The sequence below is a fragment of the Dasypus novemcinctus genome, chromosome 10 (assembly GCF_030445035.2).
Source record: "Dasypus novemcinctus isolate mDasNov1 chromosome 10, mDasNov1.1.hap2, whole genome shotgun sequence".
In the NCBI taxonomy this organism is placed as follows: Eukaryota; Metazoa; Chordata; class Mammalia; order Cingulata; family Dasypodidae; genus Dasypus; species Dasypus novemcinctus.
Genome location: NC_080682.1, coordinates 107,961,895 through 107,979,161, shown reverse-complemented (window position 1 = coordinate 107,979,161; position 17,267 = coordinate 107,961,895). Strand labels below are relative to the sequence as shown.

Below are 17,267 nucleotides of genomic sequence, written 5' to 3'. Positions count from 1 at the left end.
TGCCCTTAAGTTGCCTATTTCAGGAGGGCAGAAGCAACATTCTACTTTAATATTCACTGGAAAGACTAAGATACATGCTAGCGAAAGGAAATGTCTTAAGGATGGATATGACCTAGTCATGCCAAAATATGTGAGAAGATGGAATGTAGAGTTCAGAGGGTAAATGAACATGGGGAGAGGAAACAAAACAATAAAATCAATTCTTCACTTTAGGTTTTGTTTGTAACATTTCAGCTTAATCATTTTGGAGTAATATATACAAAAGCTTTAAGTTTGCCTCAATTACATTTTCTTCCTCACTAATCAAAGTTATGATCCAGCTTAAGTTTTTATTTTACTTAAGCTTTTATATTCAAGGAAATATTTGACTGCAAAGGGATAAAAGACTTTTCTGGGCTGGATGAAATATTCTCTGTCTTGATTTTAGGGGTGATAACATGACTGTACAAGTTTGTCAGAATTCATAGAACTTTACACCTAAAAAGTGTGAATTTTACAGCATGTAAATTATGCCTCCCTAAACCTGACTGAAAAAAGAGCCTGTTATCTTAACTACCCATTAAAAATAAAATAAAATTCAATTTAGGTACAAGGGGAGCAGATGTGGTTCAAGTAGTTGGTGCCTGCCTCCCACATGGGAAGACCCAGGTTCAGTTCCTGGTGCCTCCTAAGAAGACGAGATGACACAACGAGCAGACACAGTGAGAACACAAGCAGACACAGAAAGCAGATACAGCAAGCAGACACAGCGAGAACCTAACAAGCAGAAACAGCGAACAATGTTTCCTTCAGTCCAGAAAATTCTCTTTCACCCCTTGGCAGTCAATTACTTCCTTGAATATAAAAGTTTAAGTAAAATAAAAAATTTTAAAAACATGCCTTGTACATTGGCCTTGTTTTAAACTGGATCTTAACTTTGATTAGTGAGAAGGAAAATGTAATAGGGGCTTGTTTTAAGCTGGATCTTAATTTTGATTAGTGAGAAGGAAAATGTTATAGGGGCTTGTGACTGTGAGCTTTTACCCCCCAAAATACCTTTTATAAAAGTCAACAGATTTCTGGTACTTTGCATGAGCAACTCTTTGGCTGATTAATACAGGACCAAAGTCACGTGCCTGCCTGGGAACCTGGCTTGTGAAAATAGTACCAAATGTATACATGAAACTCCTCAACTTAGATTTTTATGCACCCCTTCTTTACTACTCTCCACTTTTGTTCCACCAGCTATATCAAAGCCAACCAAGACAATTTAAATTAGAAGAGGTAATAGAAAATTCCAAGGCCTGAAATCCTGGAGCAAATCATACTGTACAATCAGGAAGAACTCTCTCAGCCTTGATTTAAGCAATGATTGTGGCTGATATCGCTTGCCAATGAAAATATACAGACCTGATTTTTTTTCTAATATGGAAGTGTATTTTTATTGTGGCTTTAATAAAAATACCCTTCAAGTGTTGTGCTTGGTAAATTAACTTTTAGAAGAATGAAAAATACCTTAAATGAGCCATCTGTAACAATTGCCCTCCCCCACTGAAGCCCACCTTCCAAAATCCATCTAAAAATTTCATTTATAAAATTAGACAGGCTCACCCATGCCTTTCAAACATCAGTAAAATCTGATTTTTTCCCATGTGAATTTTCAAATAGTCTCTAATGTCTTTATCTTTAATATACAGCAATGAAAAACAACATAAATAATATGAAGGGAGGGAAAAAAACCATTCAAAGCACCACTTTGTTGGGAGTGACCATGTTCTGGACATTAACTGGCAAATGCAGTGAGGCTGTATGTGAAAAAATGCTGAAGTGCTATTATGGCGTCCCAGGCATCAATGCAAGGCATCCTAGGATGTAACAGAACAGTGCCAACTAAGAAGCTTTACTCTTTTCAAAATGGTCGTAAGTAAATTTAATAAATAATATTTAGTAAAAGTAAAGAGATCATGGAAGTCATTTTGAATAAGCGATCTCTGGGATGTAGGGTCACACCTCTGAACTCAAGCTAGTGAAGTCCCTGCCATGACAGTTGCTTCTGTGAGGGGAGGGGTTGAGCGCTTTGAGTTCTAAACTGGCAGTGACAGTGATGGCAGCAGGGGCGAGTCAAGAGTTAAGCTCTAAGAAAGGTTGGTCCTAAGGTGGCAGGTGGGAGAAGGGACTCCCAGGGCTCACTGGACTGGACACCATCAGGGCTTGGCGTCCTTCAGAGGCTGGTGAGGAGGAGCAAACAAGGAGGCAGGTGAGACTTGCTAGTGTGGAGGGAATTAGTTAAAGGGGATACGTGAATAGAAAATAGGAACTCTTGGAGTCTAATTAGAGAGCTGGGGCATTTCTAAGGGAGGGAATGGCTATGTTGTATATGCTGTTGGGAAGGGAAACCAGAGTTGGCTACATTGCAATAGCTGCACTAATTAGCTGTGCTCCACAAGTATGGGTGGGTGTGTAGTGTCCTTTGAGAAGACATTTCAGATGAGGGGAATGAAAATTCCTTTGTGCTTCCTAAGGTGGGAGGGAGACATTGTGACATAATTTTAAGAGCATGAGCTTTGGAAATCAGACCTGGGCTCAGATGATGTCTCTGTTTCTTAACTGTGCGACCTTAAGCGAGGCCCTTAACCTGCACCTGTAAAATGAAAATGGTCCTTAGAGCCTAGGACTGCAGCAGGGATTAATTGAAATAAGTATATGAAACGCTGAGCATGGGGCCTGGTACATAGGCTCAATACATGCAAGTTGTCATCACTACTCTTATTTTGACAAAAATCTGTGAAACAGGACCTAGAGATAAACTATTTGTGAGACCACCTGAGTAGGAATTGTCGATGCTTACACTAGCTGACAGCTTACTGTTCCTTGTTTCTTTTCTTCTGGTCTTTCATCTCTCCTATATTCATGAATGCTGCTTTCCCAGTGGTTTCATCACCCTCATGTAACTCTCTGTGTGTGGGAAAATTCAGCTGAAATGCTTTCTAAAACTCTACTTCAAATTTTGTTTATCTTTCAGATGCACATTAGTATTTTTTGCCTTAATTAAACATAGTGATTGTAAAATCATCTCTGCAACTTGGAAGAGGTTTGGTCTGGGGTGCCCTGGGTTTGAATCTTGGATCTCCCATGTGGTAGGTGGATGCTCTGTCCATTGAGCCAAATCTGCTTCCCCAAGTTTTTTTTTCCTTACCATGTTTTATTTTTATTTTTTTAAAGATTTATTTATTTCTCTCCCCTTCCCCCCCACCCCACCCCTGTTGTCTGTTCTCTGTGTCTATTTGCTGTGTCTTCTTCTTTGTCCGCTTCTGTTGTTGTCAGCAGCACGGGAATCTTTGTTTCTTTTTCTTGCATCATCTTGTTGTGTGTCAGCTCTCCGTGTGTACAGCACCATTCCTGGGCAGGCTGCACTTTCTCTCACTCTGGGTGGCTCTCCTTACGGGGCACACTCCTTGCACATGGGGCTTCCCTACACAGGGGATGCCCCTGTGTGGCAGGGCCCTCCTTGTGCGCATCAGCACTGTGCATGGGCCAGCTCCACATGGGTCAAGGAGGCCCGGGGTTTGAACCATGGTCCTCCCATGTGGTAGATGGATGCACTAACCACTGGGCCAAGTCTGCCACCACCACCCCAAGTTTTTAATTATAGCATTGCTAGGGCCTTTTTGCTGCACAGAGCATTGTTTGGAATTGTACAAATACTACGACTTTGTACAATAAACTTGTCATTGGCATTTAATCTGATCCCCTGAACCCTGGTCTGCATGATTTTCTCTTTTCTTCTTGAGCCACTGTTGACAAGTGGTGCCCAACTTGGGAATCAAAGAAACCGAGATTGGTAAGTATATTACTGAGTAAAGACGAACTTCTCTCGGGACTTAAGGAACATTCAGGGTAACATGGGAAATTCACATAGTAAATGGGAAGAATATCAAGCAACTTTGAAGGCTTTATTGAAATACTCAGGATATCCAGAGTCGACTCTTAAGAAATTATTTATATTAGTAGAAAAGGTTTGTTCATGGTTTCAGCCTAAAGAAAAAAAATTAAGTTATCCTCAATGGCTGAAGGTCTCACAACAATTACAATTACATTACAGAGAAGGTAATCCTATTTCTATTAAGATATGGACATTATCTAGCGCTTTGTCTATTGTTCCTAAGCCATTGCATAATTCTGATTCCTCATCAGACAGTTCAGATTCTAGTTCTAGCTCCAGTTCTGACTCTGACTCATCTACTGATGAATCTCAGGCGTCAACACCTTTACCTTCAAAACAAAAGAAGTATGGTACATTTCCTGTGCAGGCATCAGCACCTGAAATAAAAAATTCTAGAGAAACTCCTGCTTCGTTTCCACCTGGTTATTCTGTAATTTGGCCTCCAGGATGTTATAATCCTCATGATTTTCATCATTCATTAGATCCAGTTTGTGAAAGTACAGAAGGTGCTAGGCAGGGTAAGGAGACTTTGTTACAACAGTCTTCTCCTCTGGTAGACCTAGAGAATGATAGGAAAGGTGAGGAGGACAACTGCGAGTCTCCCCCTATAGCTATCCAGCAGCAGCTTGTCTTTATGGATCAAAAAGTGTTGCAGAAAGCCACCTCTGTGGATCAACAGTGCCTTCCCCCTAACGTGGGTTCTCCTTCCCTAGTGTTTCCTGCAGCTGTATCCCTTCCTGTCCTATCTCCTTTGCAAGCCAGTCTCCAGTCTACCTGGGTGGAGAATGAGGCTCTTTCTGAATTTACTCTTTTTCCAATCAAAGAGCACCCTCATCCCAATAATCCTGGCCATTATGTATATCTGCTTGAACCCATTCCTTTTAAGTTATTAAAAGAATTGAAATTTGCTTGTAGCACATATGGGGCCACTGCCCCATTCACTTTCTCCTTAATAGAATCAGTAAGTCAAAATCCTCTTTGCCCCAAAGATTGGATGGTCTTAGCTAAAGCTTGCTTTATGGGAGGCTACTATTTGTTATGGAAAAGTAATTTGTTTAAAGATTACAGGGAAGCGGACTTGGCCCAATGGATAGGGCATCCGCCTACCACACAGGAGGTCCATGGTTCAAACCCCGGGCCTCCTTGACCCGTGTGGAGCTGGCCCATGTGCAGTGCTGATGTGTGCAAGGAGTGCTGTGCCACGCAGGGATGTCCCCCACATAGGGGAGCCCCACGCACAAGGAATATGCCCCATAAGGAGAGCTGCCCAGTGCGAATGAAAGTGCAGCCTGCCCAAGAATGGCACCACACACATGGAGCACTAACACAACAAGATGATGCAACAAAAAGAAACATGGATTCCTGGTGCCGCTGATAAGGATAGAAGTGGTCACAGAAGAATACACAGCGAATGGACACAGAAAGGAGACAACTGAAGGGGTGGGGGAGGGAGAAGGGGAGAGAAATAATTTTTTTTTAATCTTTAAAAAATAAAGAATGCAGTGCTCTGGCTAAAGGTAATCAGGCTCACAATATCGCTATTACCTTCGACGTGCTTATGGGCACTGGAGCCTATGAGCCTTTGAAGAAAGTACAACATCCTGCACAAGCATAAGTGCTAAATAAAGCTCTGGTTAGTGAAAACAGGCTTGTAAGAAAATTCTCTGTTAAAATGTTTACTAAGATAAGGAAATTATTCTGGCAGCAACTCTGCAAACCCACTGATGTCTACATGATAATGTAGCTGTGGGCTAGTGGGTTAATAGAATTAAGGCACTGGAAAAGGAGCAAAACATTGCAACATTGGTGTTCTGTTTTGTTTCCATGCTAATTCTGATTGGGCCTATTTTACCAAAATAATAAAATTAGTACAAAAATTTTTTATCAAGGTGTTGAAAGGAATTTTTGGTTTTAAATCAATAGTTTACTCCTGAACTTCAAGTCTTAGTGTAGTCTTAAAAAGTAGTAATCTAAAAAATTTGTGTTAAGGTCTGTGTAAACTGCTAAATAAAAGGCTTAACTACATTTATGCTGCTCAAGTTATCTTAACTGGTTGCTGATAACTAATGAGAGTGTTTCCAAGCACAAGCTTGCATGTTACAGGCAACATGGATTTCAGAAAAAATCTTTTTTTTATAATTCATTTTTTTAAAAAATATTACATTAAAAAAATATGAGGTCCTCATTCACTCCTGCCACCCCCACCCCACCATTCCCTCACAGCAACACTCTCCCCCATCATCATGACACATCTATTGCATTTGGTGAGTACATCTCTGGGCATTGCTGCACCTCATGGTCAATGGTCCACATCACAGCCCATACTCTCCCACGTTCCATCCAGTGGGCCATGGGAGGATCTAGAATGTCTGGTACTTGTCCCTGCAGCACCACCCAGGACACCTCCAAGTCCCGAGAATGCCTCCATATCTCATCTCTTCCTCCCATTCCCCGCACCCAGCAGCCACCATGGCCACTTTTTCTACATCAATGCCACATTTTCTCAGTTATTAAGCACAATAGCTCATGAATAGAATATCATTAAGTCCACTCTAATCCTTACTGTATTCCTTTGAAGAAATCTTAAAAACAGTAAAATCTAAGATGTGAAATGATGGAGAACTTAAAAACAGCTACACCAAAAATGTAAGAAAGTAAGAATTATGAGTCAAATAGTAAACTTTATGTTTCTATTGGTGTGTTGTACGTGTTTTGTGTTTGCTTGTTCAATGTCAGTATATATTTTGATACCTCTGGATGGTAATATATATTAATAAATAAAAATTTGTAAAAGAGTTCTATTCAAATGGCCAAAAATTAAATAAGTGCTTATATTAATATTTAAGTTTAAATGTTAATAAGATCTCTACAATGGCAAAAATTATAAGTCTTGATGAACAAAATTACTGTGAGTTCTCTCATAAAAAATAGTTCTTGCCTAAATTAAAATGAATAGTTTATTTTTCTTCACAGGATAAAATGAAGGATGTAAAATTTAAATGAATATTTAAAAAGGTAAAACATTTGTGGGAATGCTGACTGAAATTTAATAAGTTTGTTCAAAAAGGTGTTTTGTCCTAAAATAGGATGGCTAATTTTCATAAACTCAAAATGAAAATGAACATATGCAAGATGGGGCTTAAATGAATGTGGCAAATTATAAAAGGAATTGTGGTAACTTTAAGTAAGGGAATGTGTTCTGTGAAGGTAAAATTTATCTCAAAATTATGTAGTTATAAATAATTATAAGAACCTTAAGGAAGCATTGTTTAAATTAAGTTATTTAAATGGCTAATTCCATAAAGTCATTATTAAACAAAACCTAAATTGATAATAATAATAAAAGGTAATTTTATAATAGGAAAACTTGTTGGCAGCCAGCCTCCCCTGCCAACTTGTTTCTAAAAGACTGTTTTTGTATTGCATGCTACGAAGTTTTTAAAGTGAAGAAAAGTTCATTATTTGAACAAGTTTGTTTAGTGTTGGTGGTAATTATATGTTGTAAAAAGTTTGCCTGGTAATTTCTGTATGTGGGATGTATAGAATGTATTTTTATTATTAAAAAAACAAAATAATTTTGTCCAAAAATAAAATGATTGATTATTAAGAAAAGGTAAAATGTGGGACTAAACCTGAATAGATACAGAATGTACAAAAGGTCCGTGGAAAAGAAATTTTTAATGTTAAAGTTAAGTAAGATTTGATGAGTCTATCTATAAAGTTTAAAAACTTTTAAAAAAAGATTTAGTATCAAGTAGTATACTAATGCCAAGTTAAAATTTTGTTCTTTCTCAAAGTCTCTCAAATCATTAGTCTGTTTTAGCAAAAGTTTATAAAAAGTTTTTATCCTGAATAATCAATATACAAAGAAAGTCTATTTTATCAAAATAGCTTCTTGTGCTTTACCCTTATCATCTGCTCGGTTTTTGAAGAAAAAAAGGTCTTATCTCTTTTCAAGGAACATAATATTCAAACCTGCTTTCTCAAAATCATATCCTGAAAAGTAGCTTTTTATTTCAAACTGGTTACAGGAGATTTGTTCTTTTACTTTGAGAGAAATATTATAGTAATAAAATAGTTGAGTTCATTTAATATATTATAAGTTGAATGGAAGGTGTTTAAAAGTGATATAAAATTAAAAGGATTTTTTAACCCTCTGTTAATTAAAGTTGTATGAGTTAAAGTTTCATATGAATACTTAAGTGTGTATAAATTTACCAATATTTCAGTATAATATTAAACAAAAGTACAATATGGTTAATTATAATAATAATTTATTATTATAAAAAAGTGTGTGTCACAAAAACAACCTCTTAGCATCAATTAAAGTAACAACACTGTAGTATGCAGCAGTCCCAAATACTGCTAGTTTGTTGCAAGAAATTAATATCCAACTGTGTCCCTCTCACTTTGTTTTAAAACATGCTAAGACTTTCTTTAGTATTTCCTTAGGCAAGTCAAGCCAGTCTGCATTCCCTATCTCTGGAAAACCCTACAGATGACATTATGTTAACCAGTAATCTTCTTTCCAAAAATTAAAAGAAACATCAGAAATAATAGTATTCTATTTTAAAAGTCTAAAATAGGCAATTAGAACAGGCTGCAAAGTCCCTACTGCTCTATCAAATTCTTAAATATTGTTTGGTTGGGTAAAACAAACTATACCCCCGTTATAATTAATAAAGTACAATATTTTCTCATGTTAATAGAGTTTGTAATATAGTTAAAACACTAAAAATCTTTCATTCCTCATTTAGCTCAACTATTAAAACCATTGTATGTACTAATTCGTAAAAGTCCTTCATAGAAGTAGGAAAACCTCCAGCAAGCTGCTTTAAATAATAATAAAAGGGAGGGAAAAAGTGGACATTAACTTAGTCTGTGAATTGGATGTGGCCAGCACCAATATTGGCTTTGGGTGGAGTTTGTGACAAAGGGAAAATTCTAAACAAGTACCCCTTGGTTTTTAATCACAATTCTGGAAAGAGACTAAAAGTACAATATAAAAAAGCAATTGTGGGCAGCATAGGAGGCCCTGCTGAAAATGAAAGATTTAACCCAATGGTGTTTGCTCACTCTGAAGATTGCTTATCCTATCCAGGGTTGGATTGCAAATATTAAAAGCAAGACAGAAATGATGGACTGTTGTAAATCACCCTCAGATCTATGGAAAAACATTCAGGATACCTGCCAGTAGTAACACTGACTATCTCTTATGTCCCTGCCTACTCCTCTAACACCACTTTCAGGACTGTTGAGGCAGATGCCTTCGTGAAGATCCAGAGCTATAGCATGAGACCTGAAAAGAAGCTGAGTGGCTCCACCAGCTCATGAACATCACCCGTGAGTGTCCTTTTTGCTCACTCCAGGGACTGTGACATCGGACCTCTCCTGCTCTTGGAAGGGATGAGGAGAACTGTGACAGAGACCTGGACAATTGGAATAATGCTCTTTTTATAGTTCAATAGCCCACTTTTGTTTCCCATACATTTAGAAACCCCTTGGTATAGTCACACCAGGTAAAGAGTGTTGCAAATTATCCAACCATGTTAATGATCTGGAAAACACTGTAACACATATTGGGGATACAGTATATAATATGCAAATGCAATTAGTTTTAAAATGTGATTATAATCAAAGTTCTTTTTGTGTTACTCCTTTAGAGTGGAATGATTCAGAGGAATGGAATAGTATTAGAAAACATTTGTTAGGCTATCAACATTCTAAGATAACTCAGCAAATTCAGGCATTGCAACAGAAAGCTATATTCATGTCTCAATCAAATTTAGAGATAGAAACATCAGATATGTGGAATGAAATGACTAAAGAATTAAAATCATTAAATCCTGTTTCCTGGTAGAAGCAATGAATTCCTATGTTTCATGACCTTATCATGTACTGTTTACTATTCTTAGTGATACTAATAGTATGGAAATCTTGGTTGGTGGCAAGACATCATATGGAAAGACATTCTGCATCTCGAGCCATATTAAGACAAAAACAAACCCCCACAGCAGGCACTTAACTGGTAGTCAATGATGGGCCAGATCTTCAGAGGAAGACAACCTAAGACAGGCACAGTTACCTTGCTATAAAATAAAAGGGGGACATGTTGGAGTATTAACCAGCATAAAGCATGCGGGGATACTTGACATGACTGCTTTAATCAGAAATGTTTGCAGTTGGCATGGAAATACAGGGCTCGGAAAGAAGTCAGTGAAAGGAGATAGTGACTTCTTGTTCCACATTGTGTAGGTACATGTTAAGATCAATGTGCGTAGTGTTTGCCAAGTTTTTAATTATAGTATTGTTAGGGCCTTTTTGCTAAAGAGAGCATTGTTTGGAAATGTATAAATACTATGACTTTGTACAATAAACTTGTCAGTGGCATTTAATCTGATCCCCTGAACCCCAGTCTGCATGATTTTTTCATTTCTTCTTGAGCTGCCACTGACATCAAGGTACAAAGTCTAAGTGTTCTATCAAACTACAAAGTGTATGTGCTCATCTTTTCTTTCAGCCTGTAACAACTTCGTTCTGTTTGCTTGAAACTCTTAATTGCCTCATTCCTTAGGTTGCAAGCATAGCTATGGAAACAGCACGTCTCTCCTTTCAAGACCACTGTGCCTTAATTTTCAACATTTCCCCCTTTCTGTTTTAGTTGAGGTGACTGTGCCTGTCTTAGGTTGCCCTCCTCTAGAGAGTCTTACCCATCGTTAACTACCAGTCAGGTTCTTCAACTATGGGAAGTTATTGAAGTGCTTTCATTAGCACCAAATTATTAGCATGTCCCATGGCTGCTATGCTTTGCAGTTTTCTTCTAAAGCACTGTCCAGCACAGGCAAAAATCATGAGCAACAGAACAAATATGATTAGCCCTATTCCTAAAGCTGACAGGAAATGCTGTGATTTCCACCACTTAACTGGGTTAAACTTTGTAATATGTGAAATCATGTCTGAAAAAGTATCCTTATCATTGGCTACATGAATCTGATTATGAGACATTCCTAATATTTTTCTTTGTAATTCAATTATTTCCAGAGATATTACTTTTATGGCCTAATAAATGATTCTTAATTTTTCCCCATACTTTATCTGATGAATTATAGGCAAGAGGAGTAATACAAAAATTGCTTTCATTCCAGTCACAATTCAATCCTCTTAACAAGTTTAAATTATACAATTGATCTCCAATATGTAAAACAGCCGATTCTAAATCATTAACCCAATTATTCAACTGTTCATCAATGTGTTTTTGGCTATGCCACAAATCACTAGTGTTTTTATGCCAATCATGTACTTACTGCTGTGTTTGCACAGTTTCATGTAAGGCTATGGCTGTAGTAGTGGCTGCAGTAATAATTCCAATCAGTCCCAGGATGCTGACAATAAGAAGCCCAATAAAATGTTTGGTTCGCTTCAGAAATTCTTGTGCCAAGTGAAGCAGCAACTGGCTTTCAGGGGAGGATTGCCAAATCCACATCATTCTTACAGGTATCCAAATGTCTCTTCTTCTTGCCATCATTATTATTTCTCCATCCTGCAACACACTTTCTGATAGACAAGTATACAAAGCACCATTTTCATAAAACAATGAGTCACTTTTTATAGTTATTTTACCACCATTGAAAACAAATGGATCTCTAACACAGGCTTCAAAAAGATAAGGCTGATTGACAGTCAAACACTGTCCTGTCTTAATTTATCTCCCAGCCATTCATATGTAGGGACAATTCTAAGAAATATCTTCCCCAAATTCTTTTGCGGGTTATGACTAGAAGTGTCATTAGCCCAAGGGCCGGTATTCATTTTCCTTTGTAATGTTAACAGTTCCTGCCACAATAGCATAAGGAAAGGGCACACAGGCCCAAAGTCCATAGGCAGACACAAGCCACAATTCACAGTTCCAGGATTTGTAAAGTTCGGGGCAGCAATTGCCACAGGTCTCAGTGAAGTATTTTAACCTCTGGCCATATCTCCACATTGTATTTATTAGAAATTACAAAGCAGTAGTTATCTATGTTAATTTTCAAGGCTGCTTGTTATTAAAGCTGTAGCACCAGCAATGCTAGGGATCAGGCCGTACCAAAGTTCAAATGTCTCCACATGCAAACAATTTTCATGTTGACCAGACAGCATTCCATCTAGTCAAGGCTGTATAGGACAGTATTTGATCAAAAATGACCTCATTTTTCCCCATTTTGTACAGTTTGAGGCATAGACAGTGACAAATTATTGTTATTCTTGCTGTAGAAGATGAGAGAGGTTCAATTATTTGTGTATAGAAAGGAAAGGACTCAGGAATGATTTTGAGAAGGAAAAAATGATCTCCTGAGGGCCAGTTGGACTAGGGAGCTTTCTGTTTCAAACCCAAGCCACGAACAAGATATTTGAGTTCCTTTTATACAGAGAGAAAGGGCCAAATGTTTTGTTTCAGTGCTCAATAGGCTTGAATTAGCATATATCCTCCACATCCTAGGTAAGCTTTTAGCATGGACTTCATACATTCTAGATAAGCTTTTAGCACATTTGATCTGCATTTTTATAGAGTTTGCATTGCTAAATTGTTTCTCCAGGACTGGAGTTGTTGTCATAGTTACCAAGGGCAGGGCTGTGGATCTCACTGTCCCAAATGCATCGCACAGAAAACATACCACTCAGGTTATCTACGAATATATGAACAGCCCACCCACTCATAGCCTACATCACTCTCCCATTTTGGGTTGTGGGGCACATGGAACTTTAACTCATAATTTCAATGCCTTTGCCAGTCTCACTGTTAGCAAATTTATTCGACCTAGGGTCACAACCCAGTGTTGAATTTAAACTTAGTTTTTGTTGTGAGGATTCATTTTCTAGTCAGAAATAGTAACTGTCTTGTTATAAGAGTCCCAATGCAGTGTCCGCAGCAGTGACAGCATACCTCATCCCTCCCAAGAGCAGGAGGGGACCGATGTCCCAGTCATTGAAGTGAGCACAATGGACACTCATGGGTGAAGTTCATCAGCTGTTGGCAAGTAACAGGCACTGGAACTACTGGGCTAGGCACCACGAGGCCTGGTACTCACGATGTTCACCTTTCCGGTGGAGCCACTCTGCCTTTTCTCAGGTTTCAGTGGTAGGGCCCTGGATCTTCACAACGGCATCTGTGTCAGCAGTCCTAAAAGGGATGTTAGTGGGGTGGGCAGGGACTTGACAGTCACCTGTTACTACTATCAGGTATCCCGGATGCTTTTTCATAGATCTGAGGGTGATTTACAACAGCCCATCATATCTTTTGCTTTTAGTGTTGTAGAAGATGAGAGAGGTTCAATTATTTGCATATAGAAAGGCCAGGACTCAGGAGTGATTCCAAGAAGGAAAAAATGATTTATTGAGGGCTGGCCAGACTTGGGAGCTTTCTGTTTCAAACCTGAGCCCTGAACAAGAATTTTGAGTTCCTTTTACACAGAGAGGAAGGGCCAAACCGTTCTCTTGTTTCAGTGCTCAATAGGCTTGAATTAGCATATATCTTCCACATCCTCGGTAAGCTTTTAGCATGGACTTCATACATTCTAGATAAGCTTTAGCACATTTGGTTTGCATTTCCCTGAATATTTAAAGTTTATAGTTTGCATTGATAAACTGTTTCCCAGGACTGGAGTCATTGCCATGGTCACCAAAGGCAGAACTGCAGCCTCTTACTGTCCCACACCCACAAGTCAGGACACAGACTGCTTAGGTGATCTATGAAGAGACAGCAGCCTCCCACCCAGAGCCCCCATCATTAGTATTTGCAATGTGCCCCTGGGTAGGGATGGCAGTCCTCAGAGTACCAGACACTACAGGGTTAAAGCTTTCACTTTTAGCAGGGCCTCCCACTCTGCACACAATTGCTTTTTTATATTTTGCTTTTGGCATCCTTCCAGAATTGTGATTACAATCCAAGGGCTACTTCTTTAGAATTTTGCCTTTGCCACAAACTCCACCCAAAGCCAATATTGGTGCTTGCCACATCCAATTCACAGACTAAGTTAATGTCCACAATTTCCCTCCCTTTTATTATCATTTAAGGCAGCTTGCTGGAGGTTTTCCTACTTCCATGAAGGACCTTTCCCAATTAACACATACAATGGTTTTAATATTTGAGCTAAATGAAGGATGAAAGATTTTTAGTATTTTAACAATATTACAAACTCTATTAACAGGAGAAAACATTGTACTTTATTAATTATAACAGAGGGTATAGTTTGTTTTACCCAATCAAACAACATTTAAAATTTTGATAGAGCAGTAGGGATCTTTACAACCTGTTTTAATTGTTTGCCTATTTTAGGCTTTTAAGATAAGATACTATTATTTCTGATGTTTCTTTTAATTCTGAAAAACGGATTACTGGTTAACATAATGTCATCAGTAGGGTTTTAGTCACAGATTTCTTCTACACAGCCAGATTCAAGGCCAGGGCACATGGCTGGGTTATGCACGCAGCCTTGGGGAAGCACGCAAAAGTCTATTGTTGACTTTTCTACAGGTAGGAGAATGCAGGCTGGCTTAACTTGCCTAAGGAAATGCTGAAGAAAGTATTAGCATATTTTAAAACAAAGTGAGAGGGACATAGTTGGATATTAATTTTTTGCAACAAACTAGCAATATTTGGGACTGCTGCATACTATAATGGTGTTACTTTAATTGATGATAAGAGGTTGTTTCTGTGACACACACCTTTTTATAATAATTTAAACCATAATTAACCATATTGTACTTTTGTTTAATATTATGTTGAAATATTGGTAAATTTATACACTGTTAAGCATTCATATGAACCTTTTACTCATACAACTTTAATTAAGGGTTAAAAAAGACCTATTAATTTTATAACACTTTTAAACACCTCCCATTCAACCTATAACATATTAAATGAACTCAACTATTATTTTAACTTTTCTTTCAAGGCAAAAGAACAAATCTTTTGTAATTAGTTTGAAATAAAAGGCTACTCTTCAGGATTTGATTTTGAGAAAGCAGGTTTGAATGTTATGTTCCTTTAAAAGAGATAAGACCTTTTCTTCTTGGAACACCAAGGAAATGATGAGGTTAAAGCACAAGAAACTATTTTGATAAAACACACTTTCTTTGTATACTGATTATTCAGGATAAAAACTTTTCATAAACTTTTACTAAAATAGACCAATGATTTGAGAGACTTTGAGAAAGAACAAAATTTTAACTTTGCATCAATATACTATTTGATACTAAAGCTTTTAAAACTTTATCGACAGACCCATCAAATCTTACTCAACTTTAACCATAAAAATTTCTTTTCCACAAACCTTCTACACTTTCAGTATTCATTCAGGTTTTGTCCCACATTTTACTCTTTCTTAATAATCATTTTGTCTTAGGACAAAATTATTTTCTATTTCCTTAATAATAAAAACACATTCTATACATCCCACATACATAAGTTACCAGGCAAACTTCTTACAACATGTAATTACCATCAACACTAAACGAGCTTTTTAAAATAATGAACTTTTCTTCACTTTAAATACTTAGTAGCACGCAATACCAGAAACAGTCTTTCAGAAGCAAGTTGACAGGGGAGGCTGGCCACCAACAAGTTTTCCTGTTATAAAATTACCTTTTATTATTATTATCAATTCAGGTTTTGTTTAATAATGACATTTTGGGATTAGTCATTTAATTACCTTAATTTAAATGATGCTTTGTTAAACTTCCTATAATTATTTGTAACTAGATAGACTATAATTATATGAAGACAAATTTTACCTTCACAGAACACATTTCCTCACTTAAAGTTACCACAATACCTTCTACAACTTGCCACATGCATTTAAATCCCATGAGTTTATGAAAATTAGCCATCCTATTTTAGGACAAAACATACCTTTTTGAAAAAACTTACTAAATTTCAGTCAGCATTCCCACAAATTTTTAACCTTTTTAAATATTCCTTTAAGTTTTACATCCTTCATTTTATCCTGTGAAGAAAAATAAACTATTCATTTCAATCTAGGCAAGAACTATTTTTTATTAAAAGACTAATAGTAATTTTGTTAATCAAGACCTATAGCTTTTTATCATTGTAGAGATCTTAACATTTAAACTTATGCATTAATGTAAGCACTTATTTAATTTTTGGCCATTTGAATAGAGCTCTTTTAAAAAAATTTTATTTATTAATTTGTATCACCTTCCGGAGGTATCAAAATATACACTGATATTGAACAAACACACAAACACAAAACAATTACAACACATCAATAGAAACATACAGTTTACAATTCACTCATAATTCTTACTTTCTTACTTTTTTGGTATAGCTGTTTAAGTTCTCCATTATTTCACATCTTAGATTTTGCTGTTTTTAAGATTTCTTCTGGAATCCATGTTGCCTGTAACATGCAAGTTTGTGCTTGATAACACTTTTATTATCAGCAATCAGTTAAGATAACTTGAGCCACAGAAATGCAGTTAAGCTTTATTTTTTAAAAGATTTATTTATTTCTCTCCCCTTCCACCCCCCACCCCAGTTATCTGTTCTCTGTGTCTATTTGCTGCGTCTTCTTTGTCCACTTCTGTTGTTGTCAGTGGCACAGGAATCTGTGTTTCTTTTTGTTGCATCATCTTGTTGTGTTATTTCTCAGTGTGGTGGCACCATTCCTGGGCAGGCTGCACTTTCTTTCATGCTGGGTGGCTCTCCTTAGGGGGTGCACTCCTTGTGTGTGGGGCTCCCCTACATGGGGGACACCCCTACGTGGCAGGGCACTCCTTGCACGCATCAGCACTGCGCATGGGCCAGCTGCACACGCATCAAGGACGCCCAGGGTTTGAACCGCAGACCTCCCATGTGGTAGACAGATGCCCTAACCACTGGGCCAAGTCTGCCGCCCCCAGTTAAGCTTTTATTTAGCAGTTTTATACAGTCAGTTAATACAGTTTTTGGATTCTTACTCTTTAAGACTACACTGAAACTTGAAGATTAAGCGTAAGCTATTGATTTAAAACCAATAATACCTTTTAACACCTTGATAAAAATGTTGGACTAATTTTATTATTTTGGCTAAATAGGCCCAAGCAGAATGAGCCTGGAAATGAAACAGAACACCAGTGTTACCATGTTTTTCTCCTTTTCCAGGGGTTTAATTCTATTAACCCCCACTAGCCCACAGCTACATTATTATGTAGACAGCAGGGGGTTACAGAGTTGCTGCCAAAATAATTTCCTTATCTTAGTTAGCACTTTAACAGAGTTTTCTTACAAGCCTGATTTCACTAACAAGGGCCTTGTTTAGCACTTCTGCCTGTTTTAAATATTTCAATAGTTTAAAAGGTATTGGTT

At 37.4% G+C, this 17,267-nt stretch overlaps 1 long non-coding RNA gene across 1 annotated transcript in view; it reads left to right on the top strand.

Moving 5' to 3' along the window:
- Positions 1–2,158: 2,158 nt before the first annotated feature.
- Positions 2,159–17,267, top strand: part of LOC131280098 (uncharacterized) — a 32,366-nt gene continuing 17,257 nt past the window's right edge. Inside the window, exon 1 of the long non-coding RNA XR_009187693.2 lies at positions 2,159–2,236. This is a non-coding gene — a long non-coding RNA (uncharacterized lncRNA). The remainder of the gene's footprint in view (positions 2,237–17,267) is intronic.